Source organism: Chrysochloris asiatica, unplaced genomic scaffold (assembly GCF_000296735.1).
Source record: "Chrysochloris asiatica unplaced genomic scaffold, ChrAsi1.0 scaffold00002, whole genome shotgun sequence".
In the NCBI taxonomy this organism is placed as follows: Eukaryota; Metazoa; Chordata; class Mammalia; order Afrosoricida; family Chrysochloridae; genus Chrysochloris; species Chrysochloris asiatica.
In genome coordinates this window covers 7841096-7861954 of record NW_006408520.1, presented here as the reverse complement: position 1 = coordinate 7861954, position 20859 = coordinate 7841096, and the positions used below count along the sequence as shown (strand labels likewise).

The following is a 20859-nucleotide window of genomic DNA, read 5'->3' as shown; positions in this document are numbered from 1 at the left end:
GTTGTTAGGTGTCATCAAGTTGGTACTGACTCATAGTGACCCTATGCACAACAGAATGAAACACTGCCCTGTCCTGGGCCAACATCACAACTGTTGCCATGCTTGAGCCCATTGATGCTGCCACTTTGCCAATCTATCTCCTTGGGGGTCTTCCTCTTTTTCTATGACCCTACGCCTTCCCAAACATGATATCCTTCTCCAGTGACTGGTCCCTCATGACAATAAGTCCGAAGTATGAGAGACTAAGTTTGGCCATCCCGGTCCCCCAAGGAGCATTCTGGCTGCACTTCTTTCAACACCGATCTGTTGGTTCTTTTGGCAGCCCATGGCACTTTCAATATTCTCCTCCAACACCATAACTCAAATGCATCAATTCTTCTACGGTCTTCCTTACTCACTGTCCAGCTTTTGCACGCATGAGGTCATTGAAAATACCATGGCTTGGGTCAGGCGCACCTTAGTCCTCAAGGTGACATCTTTGCTCTTCAACATTTTAAAAAGTTCTTGTGCAGCACATTTACCTAAGGGACTCAAAATTATTTAAACAATGTCATCAGAAGCCTATACCCAAAATTACCTGACATGGTTCTTTTCCACAGGGCTTTGAGACAATCTTTCTTTGTTAAAGATGAAGTAATCTGGCCCACAGCTGATTGTGAGTGCTTTCAGGGAAGCATCAGATTAAAGCAAAAAAAATTCTGTACATGATAAAAGACTTAAACCACATGACTGTGGTTAACTTACTCATATTACCAATCATTTTAAAATGTGAAACACCTAATGAGGGTTCATTACAAGACTAAACCTTGAACCAAAACTATCTTATAAAGTCAACTTTTAACAACAATTTAGCTCATTTAATAAAGAGTGCTCATCTTGAGCATTGTGCTCTTTTAAAAGAAATATCTATGTGAGATTAAATGGACAACAATAACATCATCGAACAGAAAGTTTAATTTAAAGGTAGTGAATAATATGGACAGAGATATGGAGAATGGCAACATACAATGTGAAGTATGCAACCATTTCAATGAACCGTACCTGAAAAACCAACTCGATGGCACTTAGCAACAACAATAAGTCTCAGTAAGGTGCATTTTTTTTTTTTTTTTTTTAATACTTCTGTGCCATGAGAAAAAAAAGCAATTTTTTGTTTGGAATAAATCTACATGTGTGTGATCTTGAAATCTAGTAACAATGCTTTTCAAGTTTTTAACAAAACTCAAGTAGATATCTTCACAAATCACTAAGCCTTTGCAATAAGTTCATGGGAATGCTGTCCCACATAAAACAGCAGTTTTTAGATGTATCAAGCATTAAGGAAGGTCAGGAAGACCTCAAAGATGAGCCAAGAGAGGAAAGACCATCAATCTTGATGAATGAGGAAACTTGGCTGAACTCCAGGAACTGGTGGAAGAAGACCATAGAATGAGCATAGATGCAGTAACTACTGAAGCTTGGATATTACATGGTTTGATATTTTCAATTTGAAGTGAACATATTGACCACAGCAAGCTTTTGGCTCAGTAGATACCAGAGTGTTGTAGGAATACAGGTAGCGCAAAGATATCTTATCTTTCCATCAGTCTTTTAAGCAAGCTTAAAGCTAATTAAGATCATTTTATGGAGTGAATTGGGCGTACCAATACCATTGAGAGAGCCAGGTACAATCAGAACAATGCTTTGCAAGGGGATCTGCTGAAGTAGTGAAATTCAAAGGAGAGATGTCAGCTTTGAAGGTTATGGTGACTGTTTTATGTGATCTCAAAGGTGGTGATCTTGATTGATTTTCTCAGAGGACACAGGACAATCATGCGAGCTCATTATGAAGAAGTTTTAAGAAAATAGAAAACTGCACTGGTGAGGGAAAAGGCCAGGAAATTTGTCTCAAGGAATTTTTTTCCATTATACTAATGCACCTGCTCATTTTTCAAAGGTAGCAAGGGCTGTCTTAGGAGAATTTCATTGAGAAACTTTCTCCTATCCACCCAATTGCTCATATATAAATTCAGTCTGAAGCTGAAAAAAGTGAAAACAAGTCCACAAAAGCTAAAATATGACCTTGAATATATCCCACCTGAATTTAGAGATCATCTGAAGAACAGATTTGATGCATTAGACCCTAAAGACCTAAGACCAGAGTTGTGGGATGACATCAAGAACATCATACAGGAAGAAAGCAAAAAGTCATTAAGAAGACAAGAAAGAAGGAAATGATCAAAATGGATGTCAGAAGAAACTAAACCTTGCTCTCCAGTGTAGAGATGCTAAAACAAATGGAAGAAGTGAGAAAGTACAAGAGCTGAATAAAACATTTCAAAGGTCAGTTCAAGAAGAAAAAGTGAAATATTATAACAAAATGTTCAAAGACCTGGAGTTAGAAAACCAAAAGGGGATAACACGCTCAGCATTTTTTTAAATAAGGGAACTAAAGAAAAAAGTCAAGCCTAAATTGCAGTATTGAGGGATTCTCTGGATAAATTATTAAATGATGCAGAGATCATCAACAGAAGATGTAAGGAATACACAGAGTCACTGTACCAAAAGGGAATGGTTGATGTTCTACCATTTTAAGAGGTAGCATATGATCAAGAGCCAATAATACTGAAGGAGGAAGTCCAATGTGCATTGAAGGCATTGGCAAAGAACAAGGTACCGGGAATTGATGGAATACAAATTGAAATCTTTCAACAAAGTGAAACTCACTTATCTATGCCAAGAAATTGGGAAGACAACTACCTGGTAAACTGATTGGAAAAGATCCATCCACATTGTGGCCTTTCCAAAGAGAGGCGATCCAATGTAATGAGGAAATCATCGGACAATATCCTTGACATCCCATGCAAGTAAAGTTTTACTGAAAGTAATACAAAACAGCTACAAACATACATTGACAAAGAACTTCCAGAAGTTCAAGCCAGTTTCAGAAGAGGACGTACAATGAGGGATATCATTGCTGACATCAGATGGATCTTGGCTGAAAGCAGAGAATACCATGAAGATGTTTACCTGTGCTTTATTGATTATGCAAAGGCTTTCAATTGTGTGGGTCATGACAAGCTATGAATAACATTGCAAAGTATGAATATTCCAGAACACTTAATTGTGCTCATGAGGAACATGTACATAGACTAAGAGGCAGTTGTTCAAACAGAATAAGGGAACATTGAACAGTTAAAATTAGGAAAGATGTGTGACAGGGTTGTATTCTTTTACCATACTTATTCAAACTGTGCGCTGAGCAAATAATCCAAGAAGCTGGGTTATGTGAAGAAAAATGTGGCATCAGGATTGGAGGAAGATGATGCATTCACAACCTGCAATATGCAGATGATACAACGTTGCTTGCTGAAAGTGAAGAGGACTTGAAATACTTACTGATAAAGATCAAACACTACAACCTCTGGTATGGATTGCATCTCAATGTAAAGAAAACAAAAATTCTCACCACTGGACCAATAAACAACATTCTTATCAATGGAGAAAAGATTGGATTTGTCAAAAGACTTCATTTTGTTCGGATCAACCATCAACACTTATGGAAGCTGCAGTCAAGAAATCAAAAGACGTATTGAATTAGGCACATCTGCTGCAAAAGATCTTTTTTAAAGTGTTGAAAAGCAAAGGTATCAATTTGAGGACTCAGGTGCACCTGATGCAAGCCTTGGTATTTTCAATAACTTCAGATGCCTGTGAAAGTTGGACAGTAAATAAGGAAGACTGTAGAAGAATTGATGCTAGAGGAGAATATTTAAAGTACCATGGGCTGCCAACAGAACAAATAGATATATGTCGAAAGAAGTAAAGCCAGGGGGTTCCTTGGAAGCCAGATGGCTAGACTTTGTCTCTCATACTTCGAACTTATTGTCAGGAGGGACCAGTCACTGGAGAAGGATATCATGTTTGGTAAGGTGGAGGGTCAGAGAAAGAGTGAATTGGATTGGCATAGTGGCAGCATCAATGGGCTCAAACATAGCAACAATTTTGAGGTTGGCCCAGCAATGGGCAGTGTTCAGTCTGTTGTGCTTGGGGTTGCTATAAGTCGGTACCAATTCAATGGCACCTAACAACAACAACACAGCAACCCCTCCTACAGTCCTGATCTTGTCCCTTTAGATTTCTTTTTGTTCCCCAAACTCAAAACATTGAAAAGAACCCTGATTTGAATCCCGTAAAGATGCCAAAACTGCCATTTTGATGTGGTGAAAATTGAAGAGCACAGAAATCTTCAGTAATGAGTTAGAGACTGTAGTGTATACATGGTATTGAGAAACAATAGCTTCACGTTTAGATATTTTTGTTTAATAAAATTTTCTATGATTTTGTAGTGATTTTTCCTAACTTACCCTCTGTCTTAGATGCATTCTCTAGAGAAACAAAACCAGTGAAACTCATACATGTATATATATATATATAGAGAGAGAGAAGTTTATATCAAGGAAATGGTTCAAATAGTTGTAGAGGTGGGTAAGTCCTAAGTCCAGATCAGATGAATCAATATTTGTGGGTCAGACAGCAGGCAGATCCCACAGGAAGGCAAGTCCAGCAAATAAGCAAGCAGACAGGCAGGTTTGACAGATAAGAAGGCAGGCTACTGATGGCTTCCAGGATCGACATGTAATAGAACAGTCCACTGCCCCAAGTCCAAAAACTGGAGTTCAGAGGATGAGCCAGATGCAAGAGCTAGACCCAGCAGAAAGCAAACAAGCTTTGCCTGAGTATCTGCTGCATTAGAAGCAGACCACATCCTCGGGAAAACACCCTTTCAAAGGACTGGCTTCTCAGAGCAGAACTCATCATAGAGTTAATTGCATTGTATTAGATCTCATTATGGGAACAATCGGAGTATTAGTGTGGCACTGTGTTAGTGCATTTGGACTGCAAGGTCAGTTTGAACCATAAGGTTGACAGTTCAGGAACATCAGCCACTCCTCAGTAACCCTATACAGGGTCACTATGGGTCGGAACCAACTCAGTAGCACTTAACAACAACAACAACATGGGGATAACTACATCTCAACTGTCAAACCACTGAGAATTCTGACCCACTCAAGTTTACACAAAACCTTTACCATCATAGTCCACTCTTTATCAACTTGGTACTTGTACATATCTTCTTAAAACATGTATATACACAATCTCTAAATAAGGACAACTGTAAAGTCATACTTGTGTCTAACATGATACAACTAAAATGCATACAACCAAACACACACTGGCCCCATTTATATCTCAAATTTCACAAATGAACAAAGCAAAAGTATTGGATGCACACACACACACATATATATTCATAACAAACATATATTCCTTTTTTCTGCAACTGGTCACCTGGCCATAACTGATATTTAGAACTACCTTGTTCAATTACCCATTCTGTACTATCTTTGCCCTCAACAGCACCTCAGCTAATCATAGTTTTTTGCCTGGTGGGGTGACCCAAACCTTCATTCCTGCATTAGAAGTCATACTGGGATTGGGTTGCTGCAGTTATCATTGACTTTAATCACATAATAGTACCAAAGGACATCCTAAGGAATCTCATATTCTTCTTTACTTCCATTATGTAATATCAATCCGATTTCCCCTTGGTAATCACAATCAAGCAAACCACTCAGTACAGCAACTCCCTTCTTTGCCTGTTTATCAAGAGGCATGACAAGTGCAAATGGCCAAGGGACATTCTTAATTTCCAGTTCAATGTAATTAGCACTGTGTTTCCAGGTGGGATTAGTCCTCCTTTTGGAGTTAAAATGTCTACATCAGAAGAGCCAAGTGTCAAAGAGACAAGAAGCAAAAATTTTGCAAGTGGGTCATAAGAGTGATAGTGAATGGCGCTGCTGCCATTTCCACCCTTTGGTTCTTGGATCCATGAATCCTGGCTATTGAGGAAATAGCACCATATAAAGGAGCTCTGGTAGCGTAGTGGTTACGAATCGGGCTGCAAACCGCAAGGTCAGCGGTTTGAAACTACCAGCTGCTCCGTGGGAGAAAGATGAGGCTTTCTGCTCCCGTAAAGATTTACACCCTCAGAAGCCCTGTACAGGGTCACTATGGGTCAGAACCGACTTGACGGCACTTAACAACAACAACAACATTGGACACTGGCTTAGAGTCTCCTGGAGAACTTTGCCCCAACTTGGCTGGCACAGTAATTGTGTCTTTAAAAGGCCATTCAATCCTTCGGTCAAGCCAGCTAATTCAGGATGATCAGGAAAATGATAAACCAATGAATTCCATGCGCTTGTGCCCAAATGAAATGCTGCTCTTCATTTGCTATGAAGTGGGTCCCTTGATCAGAGGCAATGCTGTTTGGGATACCACGACAGTGAACAAGACATTCTGTAAGTCCACAGATGGTCGTTTTGGCAGAAGCATTGCATACAGAGAAGGAAAATCCATCTCCAGAGTAAGTGTCTATTCCAGTAAGAACAAAACACTACCCTTTCCATGATGGAAGTGGTCCTATGTAATTAACCTGCCAACAGGTTGCTGACTGATCACCACAGAAATGGTCTCATATCATAGACTCAGTGTTGGTTTCTGCTGCTGGCAGATTGGGCACTCAGCTGTGGTTGCAGCCAAGTCAGCCTTGGTGATGAAAGTCTAGCTGCTGAGCCCATGCATATACTGCATTCCTGCCACCATGACCACTTTGTTCATGAATATGTTGGGCAATGACAGGAGAGGCTAGAGAAAGAAGATGATTAGTTTCTATAGAATGTCTCATCCTATCCACTTGCCAAGATAACCCTTTGGTGTGTATTTACATGAGACACAAACATCTTGACTTTTCTTTATCCATTCAGAGAGGGCTATCCACATACTTCTTCTCCACACTTCCTTGTCACCAATCTTCCAAACATGTTCCTTTCAAGTACCTGACCATCCAGCTAAATCATTGGCCACAGTCCATGAATCAGTATACAGTTACACATCTGGCCATTGTTCCTTCTGAGCAAAATTGACAACAAGGTACACTGCTCAAAGTTCTGCCCATTGAGAGGATTTCCCATCACCACAGTGCTTTAGAAAAGTCCCAAGTTTGAGTTAGATGAACCAGGATTGGCAGGTCAGTTCAAGGCAGGTCCCACAGGAAGGTAAGTCCAGCAGGCAGGTAGGTCCAGCAGTTAAGGAGGCAGACTGTTTATGGCTCCCAAGATCAACAGGTAATAGAGTAGTTCACTGGCTCAAATTCAAAGAACCAAAGGCTGAAGGACAAGCTTGATGCAAGATCCAGCCCCAGCTGAAAGCACACAAGCTTTGCCTGAGTGTCTATTATATCCAACCCCCCAGGAAAACATCCTTTCAATTGACTGGCTGCTCATAGAAGAATTCATCATAAAGTTAACCGTATTGTGTTAGATCTCATTATGGGAAAATGTACATCTCAGCTGCTAAACCACTGAGAATTCTGGTCCAAGTTAAGTCGATACAAAACCTCAACTATCACACCCTCATATATCAAAATTATCAACTAAAGGAATTCGGTAAATTTGGAGTAGAACCTACATATCTCTACAGTAATAAAAGTGAATACACAAATTATATGACTCCCCAGTTGAAAGCCACTGGTCTAGAAGATGCTAGATTCAAATTACAGAAATGAATTGCAATTAAGTTAACATTTTGTAAAAGTAACTGAATTTATGACTAAGATTATACATTTGTTTCATAACAGCTGTCAAAGCAGCACAAGATGCTGATCAATGGAAGCATGTACAGGACAATCAGAACATAGAAAAATCTCCAGGAGCATTCCATAAAGCATATAATTTCTGAAATATTTGTATTAGTAACATATCACTCATACAAATTTAACCTAGAGAATGCTAAGCACCTCTTCTGAATGGACAACTTTTCCCATTCAGTCTTAGTTTGCTAGTGTTGCTGTAACAAAAATACCACAAGTGGGTGTCTTTAGTAAACCAAAAAATTTTTTTCACAGTTTAAGAGACTGAAAGTCTGAATTCATGGTGCAGGCTCTGGGGGAAGGCTCTCTCTGTTTTGTTCTGGGAGGAAATCCTTGTTTCAGCTTCTCAAGCACTCTTCTTTTGGAGTCCTGGTGTAGCACTATAGGATAAGCACTGGACTGCTAACCACAAGGTTGGCAGTTCAAATCCATCAGTCACTCAAAGGGAGAAAGATAAGGTTTTCTATTCCCATAAAGCTATATGGCCTAGGAAACTCTATACAGGACCCCTATGAACTGAACCAACTCTATAGCGCTTAGCAACAGCAGCAGTACTCTGGTTGTCATTCCTTAGAGATCTCTACAAAGCATCAATTTGTCTCCTATTCTGGCTTTCTTGCTTCTATACCTGACTGGCATTTTTAAATCTAAAAAGTGGTGAGGTATAAAATACACCCTATAATGGCATGGCCTCATTAACACAACAAAGAAATGGGATCACATCCACAGGTATATTGTTGTTAAGTGCCCTTGAATTAGTTGAAACTCATAGTGACCCTGACTCATCACCACATGGTATAAGATTTCGAGGAGCGGCTGGTGAGTTTGAACCTTGTGGTTGTCTGTCCAGTGTTTATCCTACAGTACTGGACTAGGACTTTCCATCCACAGGTATGGTGTTTGGTGGTGGTAGTTGTGTGTTGTCAAGTCAATTACAACTCATAGCGACCCTATATAGGGTTTCCAAAGCTGTAAATCTTTATGCAAGCAAAAAGCCTCATCTTTCCTCTGCAGAGTGGCAGGTAGATTTGAAGTGTTGACCTTGCAGTTTACAGTCCAACTCATAACTCACTATGCTATGAGGAGCCCAGAGGTATAGGGATTAGGATTTACAACACATACTTGAATTTGTGGGGGGACAAAGTTCAATCCAAAATACAAGTCATCAATAGTAAAAAATAAAATTTCTAGCACATTTCTTTTCACAAGGTTAAAAAACAAATCCTTGGTGATTTTTTTCCAGGGTTCTTCTGAGAAGTCTCAAAGACAGTTTTATGTTATTTAGAATTAATTTTGGAAAGGCAAAGTATCAAAAAATTTCAGGATGTTTGCATACTTGATTAAATAGGATCATGGGTTCCTGGAAACAATACTTACCTACTTATTTAACCAAAGTGACAATAAAAAGATTTTAAAAGTAAACAAGGAAGTAACACAATTGTAAAAAACCTTAGCCCTTTCAAAGTAGGAAGATTTTGTTCTCTCAAATACAGTCAACATAAAGCCCAGGAAATTATTTGGATAAAATATAGACTCTTGGTTTTTAGGCAGATTATTCAGAAAGTAAAGAAAAATCTTTCGCAAACTTTCTTTGTTATTAGGTTCCATTGAGGTGATTCTGCTTCATAGCAACCTTCTGTGGACCCTATGTATGCAGAGAACTGCTCCTAAGCTTTCAAACGATGTGACTTTCAGAAGCAGGTCCCAAACTTGTCTTTCAAGGTGACTCTGGGTGGGTTCAAAATGCTAACCATTTAACCATTTGTTCTTAAGTCTTAGAGTGTTATCTCTAGGAGAAGTTCTCTTTATCTTTTTCAGCTCTAATGTTGTTGTTTTTCCAACTCATAGTTACCCTGTATGGACAGATCTTGTGGTTCAAACTGACCTTGCAGTCCAATGCTTATCCTACAGCTCCACACCAAAACTCCTTCTATTCTATTGTTGTTATTATGTGTCATGGAGTCAGTTCCAATTCATAGCGACCCTGGAAAAGGGTTTCCGAGGCTGTAAATCTTAGTTGTTGTTGTTAAGTGCCGTGTAGTCGGTTCCGACTCATAGCGACCCTGTACTGGTCTTCCAAGACTGTAAATTTTTACGGGAGCAGAGAGCCTCATCTTTCTCCTGCGGAACAGCTGGTAGTTTCAAACTGCTGACCTTGCAGCTCGCAGCCCGATTCGTAATCTTCCACTAAATAGTCTTGAGTCTTGTTATTGCAGATGTATATTGTCAGAGAAAATAATGTTCTTTTATTCTAACACATATAAAAATCTCAGCAACAAGTATTGTCCTATTAAACTCAAAGCAATCCAGTCAAGTCCAAGTCATAGCAAACCTTTAGGACATAGTAGAAATGATGTATAGGGTTTCCAAGCCAGTAATTTTAAGGGAGCATCTTTCTCCTATGGAGCAACTGGTAGGCTCCAATGGCAAATCTTTCGGTTAGCAGAGGTCTTTAACCACTACATTATCTGGGCTTTTTACAAGTATGTTGTTGTTATTTGCTGTGGAGGCGGATCTGACTCTTAACGACCCTGAACAGGGTTTCTGAGGCTGTAAATCTTTACGGGAGCAGAAAGGCTCTTCTTTTTCCCATGAAACAGCTGGTAGTTTCGAACTGCTGACCCTGCGGTTCACAGCCTGATTCATAACCACTATGCTACCAGAGCTCCTTTTTTAAAAGTATGGTTGTTGTTGTTGTTAGGTGCCATCAAGTCAGCATCGACCCATAGCGACCTTATGCAAAGCAGAACGAAACACTGCCCAATCCTGGGCCAACCTCACTACTGTTGCCACGCTTGAGTCCATTGATGCTGCCACTTGGCCAATCCATCTCGTTTTGGGTCTTCCTTTTTTTTTTTTCTGACCCTCCACCTTACCAAACATGATATCCTTCTCCAGTGACTGACTGGTCCCTCCTGACAATATGTCCGAAATACGAGAGATGAAGTTTGGCCATCTTGGTCTCCAAGGAGCACTCTGGCTGCACTTCTTCCAAAATGGATCTATTGGTTCTTTTGGCAGCCCACAGCACTTTCAATATTCTTCTCCAACACCATAACTCAAAAGCATCAATTCATCTATGGTCTTTCTTATTCACTGTCCAGCTTTTGCATGCATATGAGCTTATTGAAAATACCATGGCCTGGGTCAGGTGCACCTTAGTCCTCAAGCTGACATCTTTGCTCTTCAACACTTTAAAAAGTATGGTAGATGCATGCACAACCTTGGAACAACAGGGCTCTGAGACACAGGGATTGAGACATGGTTGGAATGGGTAAAAGGGGGGAAATAATGTTAAGATGCTTGGTTGTCTTTTGAATCTTGGTTTTCTTTGCATTACATTATAAAATAAACAATGGAAGGGGAGAGAAAGAAATATCACCATAGAAAGCTTATAAGTCCGTCTTCTGCCTATAACTGATTGGAATACCTAAAATGGGGCTACAATGTGCCCAGTGAAGGAGGCTTCCTGGAGAGGCTCTGCATTACATAAGACTATAGGTGGAATCTTGAGCAGCATCCAGAAACTTCAGAGGTGGGAAATTTCCTCTTAAAAGAATGGGCAGACCAGCCTGGAGCAGCTAGAAGAACAGAAGATACTTCTTGAAAGAAAGACTGACAGGAAAAATACAAAGCAATATAGGCAGATTGACTGATTACTACAAGAACAAGCAAGTTGCGCCAGGAGACATCAAGGCAAGGGGTCAGATCCCCTCAGAGTAAACCCCCTTCCAAGACTAAGACTTAATGGGAATACACACACTTATTGGTGACCACGCTTATCACCGATACTGGGAAGTGAGAGAAAAACAGCAATAAAGCTGGGAGCTAAGCCCTACAACATTCAATAGACTCCTGTAAAGCCTGGTGGAGACCTGGTTGTCCAGCAGTGTTGCAAGACCTGGGGACTCTTGGGACCAGAGTCAGTGACATAGCCACAGAGGGCTGGAGAGAAGAGTGAAGCATCCAGCTGATAAGAGAGGGCACATGCACAAGAACACCCACAGTTGCAGATAATACCCACTTGACCTGGCTTCAATGACTGGATGATCAGAGCTCAACTAAAAAAAAAAAAAAAAGAAAGTATGGTACCTGGCATATAATGAAACTTTAAGAATAATTTGCTGAATTAATTTAGGCACCCTAGAGTCCTGGTATGGAGTCCTTGTGTGGCGCTGTGGTCTAATGTACTGGATTGCAAAGTCGGTTTGAACTACTAGGTCAGGAGTTCAAGCTCACCAACTGCTCCTTGGAAACCCTATACGGGGTCAATCTGGGTTGGAACCGACTTGACTGGACTTAACAACAGAGTCCTGGTATAGTGCTGTAGGAGAAGCATTTGACTGCTAACGGGAAGGTTGGCAACTCAAACCCACCAGCTGCTCCTTAGATACCCTATACAGTGTCACTATGAGTCAGATTCAACTCGCCAGCACACAACAACAAAAACAGGCATAAGAACATAATGACTGAGTGGAAGCCATGGGCTCAAGCTTAGTTTAGCAATGATTGTGAAGTTGGTGTGGGACTGAGCAGTGTTTCCTTGTGTTGTGCATATGTTTGCTATAAGTCAGTGTCGACTCAATGACACTTAACAAGAAGTTAAATTTTAAAGGGTAGATTTTGAACCTTAAACATAAGGAAAGAATTAATGAGATATGTATAAAAGGACACCAGGTGATACGAATTATAATTTTTGAAGAAAATATTCCAAGTACCAAGCACATTTAATAATTTCACATTATTTCAGAGCAATGCTACCTAATTTTAATTTAATTTGGCAAAACTTTCCTTCAGAATCATGGGTGATTTCATAAAAATCAGAAGCACTATAAGGAAAGATATTTATCGAATAGCAAAGTCCTCATTTCACAGAAAACAAGACAAAGGCTTTAATTAGTCTCAGGGATTTGGGTTGCATTTAAGATTCTTGTAATACCATGGGTTGCTCAGGAAAGTTTTTTAACCTTTTTACTGCTTTTGAATAACAAAAGGAGCCCAGGTGATGCTGTAGATTAACTTTTGGCTGCAAACCACAGATCTAGGATTCAAATCTACCAGAAACTCCTAGAGAGAAAGATGAGGTGTTTATTCACATAAAGATTTATAGTCTCAGAAATCCTACATAGAGTCTTTATGACTTGTAATTAACTGAATGACAGTAGGTTTTGATTTCTGAATAACATTTTAAAAAATTAAAACATGTTGGAATTTTCACTTACTCTCAAGAAGATTGTTGTTGTTGTTAAGATATTAAGCATTAAACTGTATAGATCTATCTCAAAGCATAAAGATAACACAACTTTTAAACTATCCCTCTGGAAGTGACCTACTTCAACTCCTCTTAAAGGTAAATGATGGACAACTAGATAATCTTTGGCAATTCTTTTCAGCTTGTTTATGTATAAACCTTTCCCTTGAAGAACTAATAAGAATACCAGATTCAATCACATTGGCATCTTGAAAGGACAAACTGGTTTTTCTGGTTTATGTGCTATACTTTCAATTGAATAGTGTCAAGAATTCTAGTAGTATTTTGTTACATGAGATCTGGAAACCTGAGGTTTAATCCTCTAAGCACTGAAATTTTAAAAAAATTAACTGTTTCTTGTCTTTTATCTTTTTACTACTGGGTGTTCCAATAACCTCTGATTTCAAGCATTTAAAATTCCTAACAACCAGTCTTGGCTCTGCCTAAACATTCTTATCTGAGGGAAATCACTTTGTGTGCAGTACCTGCCACGTCAAAGGCACAAACTTAATCTAGTTATAACTTCTTTGTCATTGAATAATGAAGATCATAGAAGAATTGATGCATTTAAATTATGGTGTTGGAGAAGAATATTAAAAGTACCATAGACTGCCAGAAGAGCAAACAAAATCTCTACCCGAAGAAGTGAAATCAGAGTGCTTAGAAGCCAGGATGGCAATACTTCGTCTCTCATATTTCGGACATATTATCAGGAGGCACCAATCCCTTGAGAAGGACATCATGCCTGGTAAAATAGAGGGTCAGCAAAAAAGAGAAAGCCCCCAACAAGGTGGATTGGCACAGTGGCAGCAGCAATGGGCTCAAGCAAAGATGACATATGACCAGGCAGTGTTCCGTTCTGTTGTACATAATGTGGCAATGAGTTGGAGCCAGCTTGACAGCAACTATCAACAACTTCTTTATGGCATCATTGTTGTTGTGTTGTTAAGTGTCATTGAGTCAGTTCCAACTGATAGCGACCCTCTAAAGGGTTTCCAAGGAGTCACTGGTGAGTTTGAACTGCCGACCTTGTGGTTCAAACCAACTTTTTAGTCTGTTACTTACCCTACAGCATCACACCAGAACTCTTTGTGGCACCATTGGGACATTGTTATACTACAGTGTTATAATATAGACAGGTGGGGATTTCTGGGAAATGGCCCATTTGGTAGATACCATGCTAATTGGAAGGAGCTCTGGTAGCATAGCGGTTACGAATCAGGCTGCAAACCTTAAGGTCAGCAGTTCGAAACTACCAGCTGTTCCACAGGAAAAGATGAGGCTTTCTGCTCCAGTAAAGATTTACAGCCTCGGAAACCCTATGCAGAGTCGCTATAAGTCAGAACCTACTCCACAGCACATAACCACCAATCATCACCAAGCTAATTAGACTCCTGGTGTGGTTCTGTAGGTTAAGCACCTGACTGCAAAGCACAAGGTTGGCTCTTCAAATGCACCAGGCACTCCTCGGAAACCCTATACAGGGTCACTATGAGTCAGAACTGACTTGACAGCACTGCTAATTAGGAGTCTTGGTATGGCCCTGTAAGATAAGCACTAGACCAAAAGTTGGTTTGAACCGCAAAGTCGGCAGTTCAAACTCACCAACCACTCCTTGGGAACCCTTTATAGGGTCACTATGAGTCAGAACCAACTCGACCACACGTAACAACAACATGCTAACTGAATGTGTACACAGAATTTCTTCAAGATGTATTCTACCACAAAAGCCTCTGGTAGGGGCAGACAAACTTATTATGGAATGTCATGCATGTATAGTTCTTCAGTACTCCAGTTCCAGCCTCTCCCAGGGGCTGGTATTCTCTGCCCCCAAGAAAAGGTCATCCTTCCAAACCATAGGCTCTGAGGATCAGACTCTAGCCACCTAGTAGACATAGCAAACTGTCCCTCATCTGATTATTCAGTAATGCTTGTTAGTAATCTCATACATGAGCCCTGGATAGCCACAGACAAATGTAAAAACCTTCCCTAAAAGCCGAGACTGTAAATTCCAAAAAGCCAAGTCCCCCCACCCCCACATCCAAAAAAAAAAAAAAGCTAAAGAGGATAGAGAGAAACACTGTAAACTGATGATATATGGTGGGGATAATAATCAATGTAATGAAACAAGCTATATGAATGGTTGAATGTGAAGCTGATGATGTGCCCTGTAAACGTTCACTCAATCCAAAATAAAAACATTTAATTATAAAAAAAAAAAAGAAAAGAAAAGGTCATCCTTCAAGGTGGGTAAAGCCAGTTAGTCTTTACAAGAAAGTAAAATACAGAAATCTTGTGGTGGTCTGTTTATAGTAACAGACTGCAAAATGGGCAAGGGGTTGTGATTAATGCTTTCACCTTCTAAGAGGCCCCCTGTCTGAAGGAGACTTGAAGAGGTTAAGTAGCAGATATTGGAGGTTGAGTAACATGAAGTCCTCAGTTGGGCCCATCATAGGTCCTCAGGAGGATTCTTCTGGAGGACTATATAGTTCCTAGAGGAAGTCCTGGTATGATGCTGTGGGTTAATGCACTGAACTGCAAGGTTGATTTGAACTGCAAGGTCGGCAGTTCAAGCTCACCAGCCAGTCCTTGAAAACCATATACAGGGTTATTATAAGTCGAAACCCACTTAACAACAATAGTTCCTAGAAATCATCCACCATAGAGAATCCTTTCAATAAATAATAAATAATCCTACTGTGTATGTCCCAAACACTGGGCCAGGAGTTGGGGGTACAGTGGAGTATCAAAGGAAATCCATTCACAAGACAAAGTCTTTGCTTTTCCAGTAACTCTTTCCAAGAGGCCCCCAAAACTTCCTAGCTTATAGGCACTCTATGGAAGATGAGTTTTTTTGCTTCCATAAAGATTGATAGCCTTGGAAACCCTGTACAGGGTCACTGTGAATTAGAATGGACTCAGTGGCAGTGGTTTACTTTGATTTGGCATTGTTTTAACAGAATATTAAATATGCCATGTGCTACTAGCAAAACAAACACATTTGTGTTGGGAGAACTACAACTAGAATGCTCCTTAGAAGCGGGCATATTGAAACTGTCTCTCATGTACTTTGGACATGTTATTAGGATGGTTCAGTCCCTGGAAAAGGACATCAGGCTTGGTAAAGTGGAGGGTCAGTGAAAAAGAGGAAGACCCTCAATAAGATGGATTGGCACAGTGGATACAACTCTGGACTCAAACATAGCAATGATTGTGAGGATGGGGCAGGACCAGACAGTGTTGCCTTCTGTTGTGCAGAGGATTGATATGAGTTGGAAAGACTCAATGGAACCTAACAACAGTAATTGTTTGATCTAAAGGTGACTTTTAGGAAACCAGCTTTCTCAAAGTTCAGATATCAACTCAGGATGGTAGCTTGGGTGGGTCGCCTCAAGCTTCTGTGTATTCCATGAGAATTTAAAAACCTCCTCAGTATGCCTATGTTAACTCACAGTACCATATCATATAGACATTGCACATGGTTGGTGGTGGTGGTTGTTTGTCATTGAGTTGATTCCGACACTTAGTGACCTTGTATCGAGTTTACGAGGCTGTAAATCTTTTGTGGAGCAAAAGGCCTCACCTTTCTCCTGAGGAACAACTTGTAGATTCAAACTGCTGACCTTATGGTTAGCAGTCCAGCACCTAATCCACTAATATGGTGCTTTGGGTTAATGCACTGGACTGCAAGGTTCAAGCTCACCGGTTGCATCTCGGAAACTCTATACAGGTCGCTATGGGTTAGAACCAACTCGATAGCACTTAATAATAACAACAACCAGGGCTACCACTGCATATTTTTGTTGTTAAGTGCCGTGGAGTTGGTTCTGACTCATAGCGAGCACTGCATATACAAAACAATTATTCATTGTTGATTTGAAAGTGACGTTTGACTAAGCATCCTGCATTTTATCTGCCAACCCTACTCAGTTGTTGTGATTGTTGTGATGTGCTGTTGAGTCAGTTCTGACCCATAGCGAGGAGCAGCTGAGTGAGCTTGAACTGCTGAACTTGCAGTTCAAACAACTTCGCAGACCAGTGCATTAACCCACAGTGCCACACTTACTATTGAGATATATAGTCTTATTTAGCCCTGTTTGATCAAACATGCAATCAAGATGCAGTGATAATTACTGATGAATGGATGCAAAAGTTGGAAACAAAGAAGGATCAGTAGTTGGAATAAATGCCCTTGGTGATAGAAGCAAAGCTAGAGATCGCATGATAGAATTTCCTTCTTTCTAACTTTACCTTTTTCCACAAGAGGAAACATTATTTTCATTGATGTTGATGAAATGCAATTTTCTTTAGCAAATAAACAAGAATTGTTAAGGGTTTAAAAAGCAACAACATACTACAAGAATAAGCAAGTTGTTTATTGGGAAGCCATCAAGACAAACAATCAAGTCCCTTCGGGACAAACCCCCCTCTAAGACTGAAACTCAATGGGAACACATGAACAGGCATGTAAGCTTGCTAGCAACCACATTGATCTACTGGTGAGCAGAAGAAATGGGCTGAGTTCAACCACGTTCCATAGACTCCCGTTGACCTGGTGATGAGAGGGAGAAGAGGAAGGGCTGGTTGGTCCTAAGTGTGGTGAGACCTGGGGACACCTGAGCCCATGGACAAGGACAGAGCCACAGAGGGATAGAGCTGAGAGTGAAGCATCCAGCTGATATGAAGTGAGAGGAGACCCACAAGAACGCCCAAACTTGCAGATAATACCCATTTGACCTAGTCTTGATAGCTTGATAATCAGAACTCGACTTTTTGTTGTCGTTGTTAAGTACGGTGGAGTCGGTACTGACTCATAGTGACCCTGCACAGGAGTTCCGAGGCTGTAAATCTTTATGGGAGCAGAACGCCTCATCTTTCTCCCGCAGAACCTCTGGTAGTTTCGAACTGCTGACCTAGAGGTTGGCAGCCTGATTCGTAACCACTACACTACCAGAGCTCCTTATACTCATGAAGGTAGTAGCTCAAAATACCAACAGAGAGGGAAGGAGTCTTCACATCAAGGATCAATGCTATCCCCTCTATATACAGGGTAGATAGGAACAGGCAATTTAGACATTGGCTACCTAAAATGAGGCAGCAATAAAGGCACGAAGTGACTGTCTTACAAGGTTTCAAGAGGGAGTTTAGTTTAAGAGTGTGAGGGAGGAGATAAAGTCCCCACTGAATAATTTTCATCTTGTCTAGATGGGTCTGGTAAAAAGAGATGGGGATAAGAGTCTTGTGATTCAATAGTGAGTAATTGTTACCATGACTAATTGTGACTGTCACAATTGTAAAGGTAGAAATTGTGGAACAAAAATGGAGGAGTAGTTAATCTTACAGTTCATAAACAGAGGACCCTAGGACCATCAAGGGAGAAGAGCACAAGCGAAATGCAGAACCCTATGGACATGGAGAGAAGGAGCAGCTAAGGACTGTAGATTTATGGAAAGAGAGGGACTGATAGCCGGCAGCCAGGAGGCAGACTTGCAGAATGTGCCCTTTGGTGGTGTAAATTATTATAAATTCATAGTGTTAAAAAAAAAAAAAAAAGAGCTAAAATGAATAGAGAGAAATACTGTACATGGAGGGGATTATAATCCTTGTAATGAAACAAGGTATATAATTTGTTGAATGTAAAACTGATGATCTGCCCTGTAAACTTTCACTCCATTCACAATAAAAACTTTTTAAAAAAACAAACTTGCTAAATTGAATATAAACTTGTCTCTGGAGGACATAGATGTAGTCAGCACCCAATGATTGCTTTTTCCTCCCAGAACCATTTTGTATCTAATAAAAAATATGTATATATGTAGCCATGCATTTTACCATTTATTCTATTTTATTTCTCATGTAAATAAATTTTGTCATGTAAAGAAAATCATTTTTTAAAAAAAGCAACAATAACAATGGCTCTGAATTTAAATTTAAAAAAAGGAAAATAAAAACACAAAATCCTAGAACGTAAACAAAAGTTCTACATTAGCACACTGGTATCAAAACACACATCCACATCACAATTAAAAAATTCCTACAAAAAACAATCCTTGATTGCTTATTGGAAGTGTATATCTAAGTTCAATTGTTTACCAATAATTTCTTAGGAGAAGGCCCAAAAGAACCACCCTCCCCCCACCCAAAAAAACCCCCACCTCATTTGAAAAAAAAAAAACAGTTTCTCTTCCCTAATTTTTTTTTTTTTTTCTGAAGCAAAATTTGATGGGGAGAAGGAAAATCTACAAGCCAACAAAAAAAGTCTTCATCATCATTTTCACAAAAGTCATCATCGTCATCCTCATCTTCCCCGACATAAAACACTGGTGTCTCCACCCTGGAGCCACTATGCTGAGAAACACTGGTGCTTATGGCCAACATTCCGTCCACTCCATTGGTCAAGTCACTGGCAGAAATATGCTATTCGTTGATTGACCCCGAGACAATTCTGTGACATAAGGTTACAGAAATTTAGGTACCAAACTTCTTGCCATTTTAAGGTCTTTGGCTGAACAACTTCATAATTCTAGTCCACAAATCTAGAGTCCACAGGCCTTTCCCATTCACTTTAATACTTCTATATCATCGTGGATTTCAAATGTGTGGTCAAAATTAAACAGATACTCTAATTTGTCATTAGAAATACTGCAGTTGATCACAATAATAAATGGTAGGCAGATGAAGGAGTTGGAGGGAGGCAGCTGCTTGGCTTGCTGCTCTGCCTGACAATTTCTCTGCACCAGATTCTTGAAGACAATTTGTTGTAGAATAAATTCTTGAAGTTGAGACTGTTTCTGTTTTATTCTTTCACGTCTTCTCTCTCTCTCTACCTATAAATTATGACATTCCCAAGCCAAGTTAGTAGGCAGACTGATCCATTTGATTTCTTTCTTCTCTTTAGAGATAATTGTCATGGCCACTTAGACATTTAATGCATCAAAGACTCATCATCTTACATTCTTCTAGTCATAAGCTGATATATTTGGTAAAGTGTAGTTATCAGCAGTGCTGAACTCTGTGACCAATTCATTAGCCACTTCATCAGATGAAGTGGTCTCTTTCCTGTGAACTATCTCACAAACCTTCAATGAAAAATGCTTCAGACCCTTGCTATTCTTTTTCTATTCCGTTTCCCAGGAACCACAGTGAGGAGTCTGAAGCCTGGTTCTGTGATATAAAGTATGTGTTAGAGGTGTGTGGACTTCCTATCAGGAAAGTATTTGTCCGCAGGTCTCTGAGGTGTACCAATGACGACTTGCTGTGCAATGTTGACATTGGACTGTCCAAAGGTTTTTGGCAGGAGCTGTTTTCCAAGTGTGTTTACTGTAGAAGGGTAAATAGCTACTAATGACACCTATACCCTTTCCAGTACTAAGATTCTGGTCTATAAAGACCTTTAGTTCTCCATTGGCTTCAATTACACTGGCATCTTTTGCCATTTTACCAGATCTGTGAAATCAGTTCTATAAATGCTCACTCTCCAGGGAAGAAACAATGATTTTAAACTGCACATGTGTAGTGCTCACAGAGCACACCAGGAAAGAGCCCCAAGGAAACCACATGATAGAATTTCGCAAGACCAATGACTTTTTTCAACAACGTAAATGGTGAGTATAAATGTGAACCTTGCCAAATAGAATATACAGGAATCAAATCAACTATATCTGTGAAAGACACAGTGGAGAAGCTCAATATCATAAATCAGAACAAGCCCAGGGGATGACTTTTATAGATTATCAATTGTTCATATGCAAGTTCAAATTGTAGCTGAAGAAAATGAAAATGAGTTCATGAGAGCCAAAATACAATTCTGAGTATATTCCACCTGAATTTAGAGACTATCTAAAAAATAGATTTGATGTATTGAACATTAAAGACTGAAAACCAGATGAGTTGTGGAATGACATCAAGAACATTA

The 20859-nt window shown here is 39.8% G+C and overlaps 1 pseudogene; it reads right to left on the bottom strand.

The window, feature by feature from the left end:
- Positions 1 to 6196: 6196 nt before the first annotated feature.
- Positions 6197 to 20380, bottom strand: LOC102835849 (annotated as a pseudogene).
- Positions 20381 to 20859: the final 479 nt, after the last annotated feature.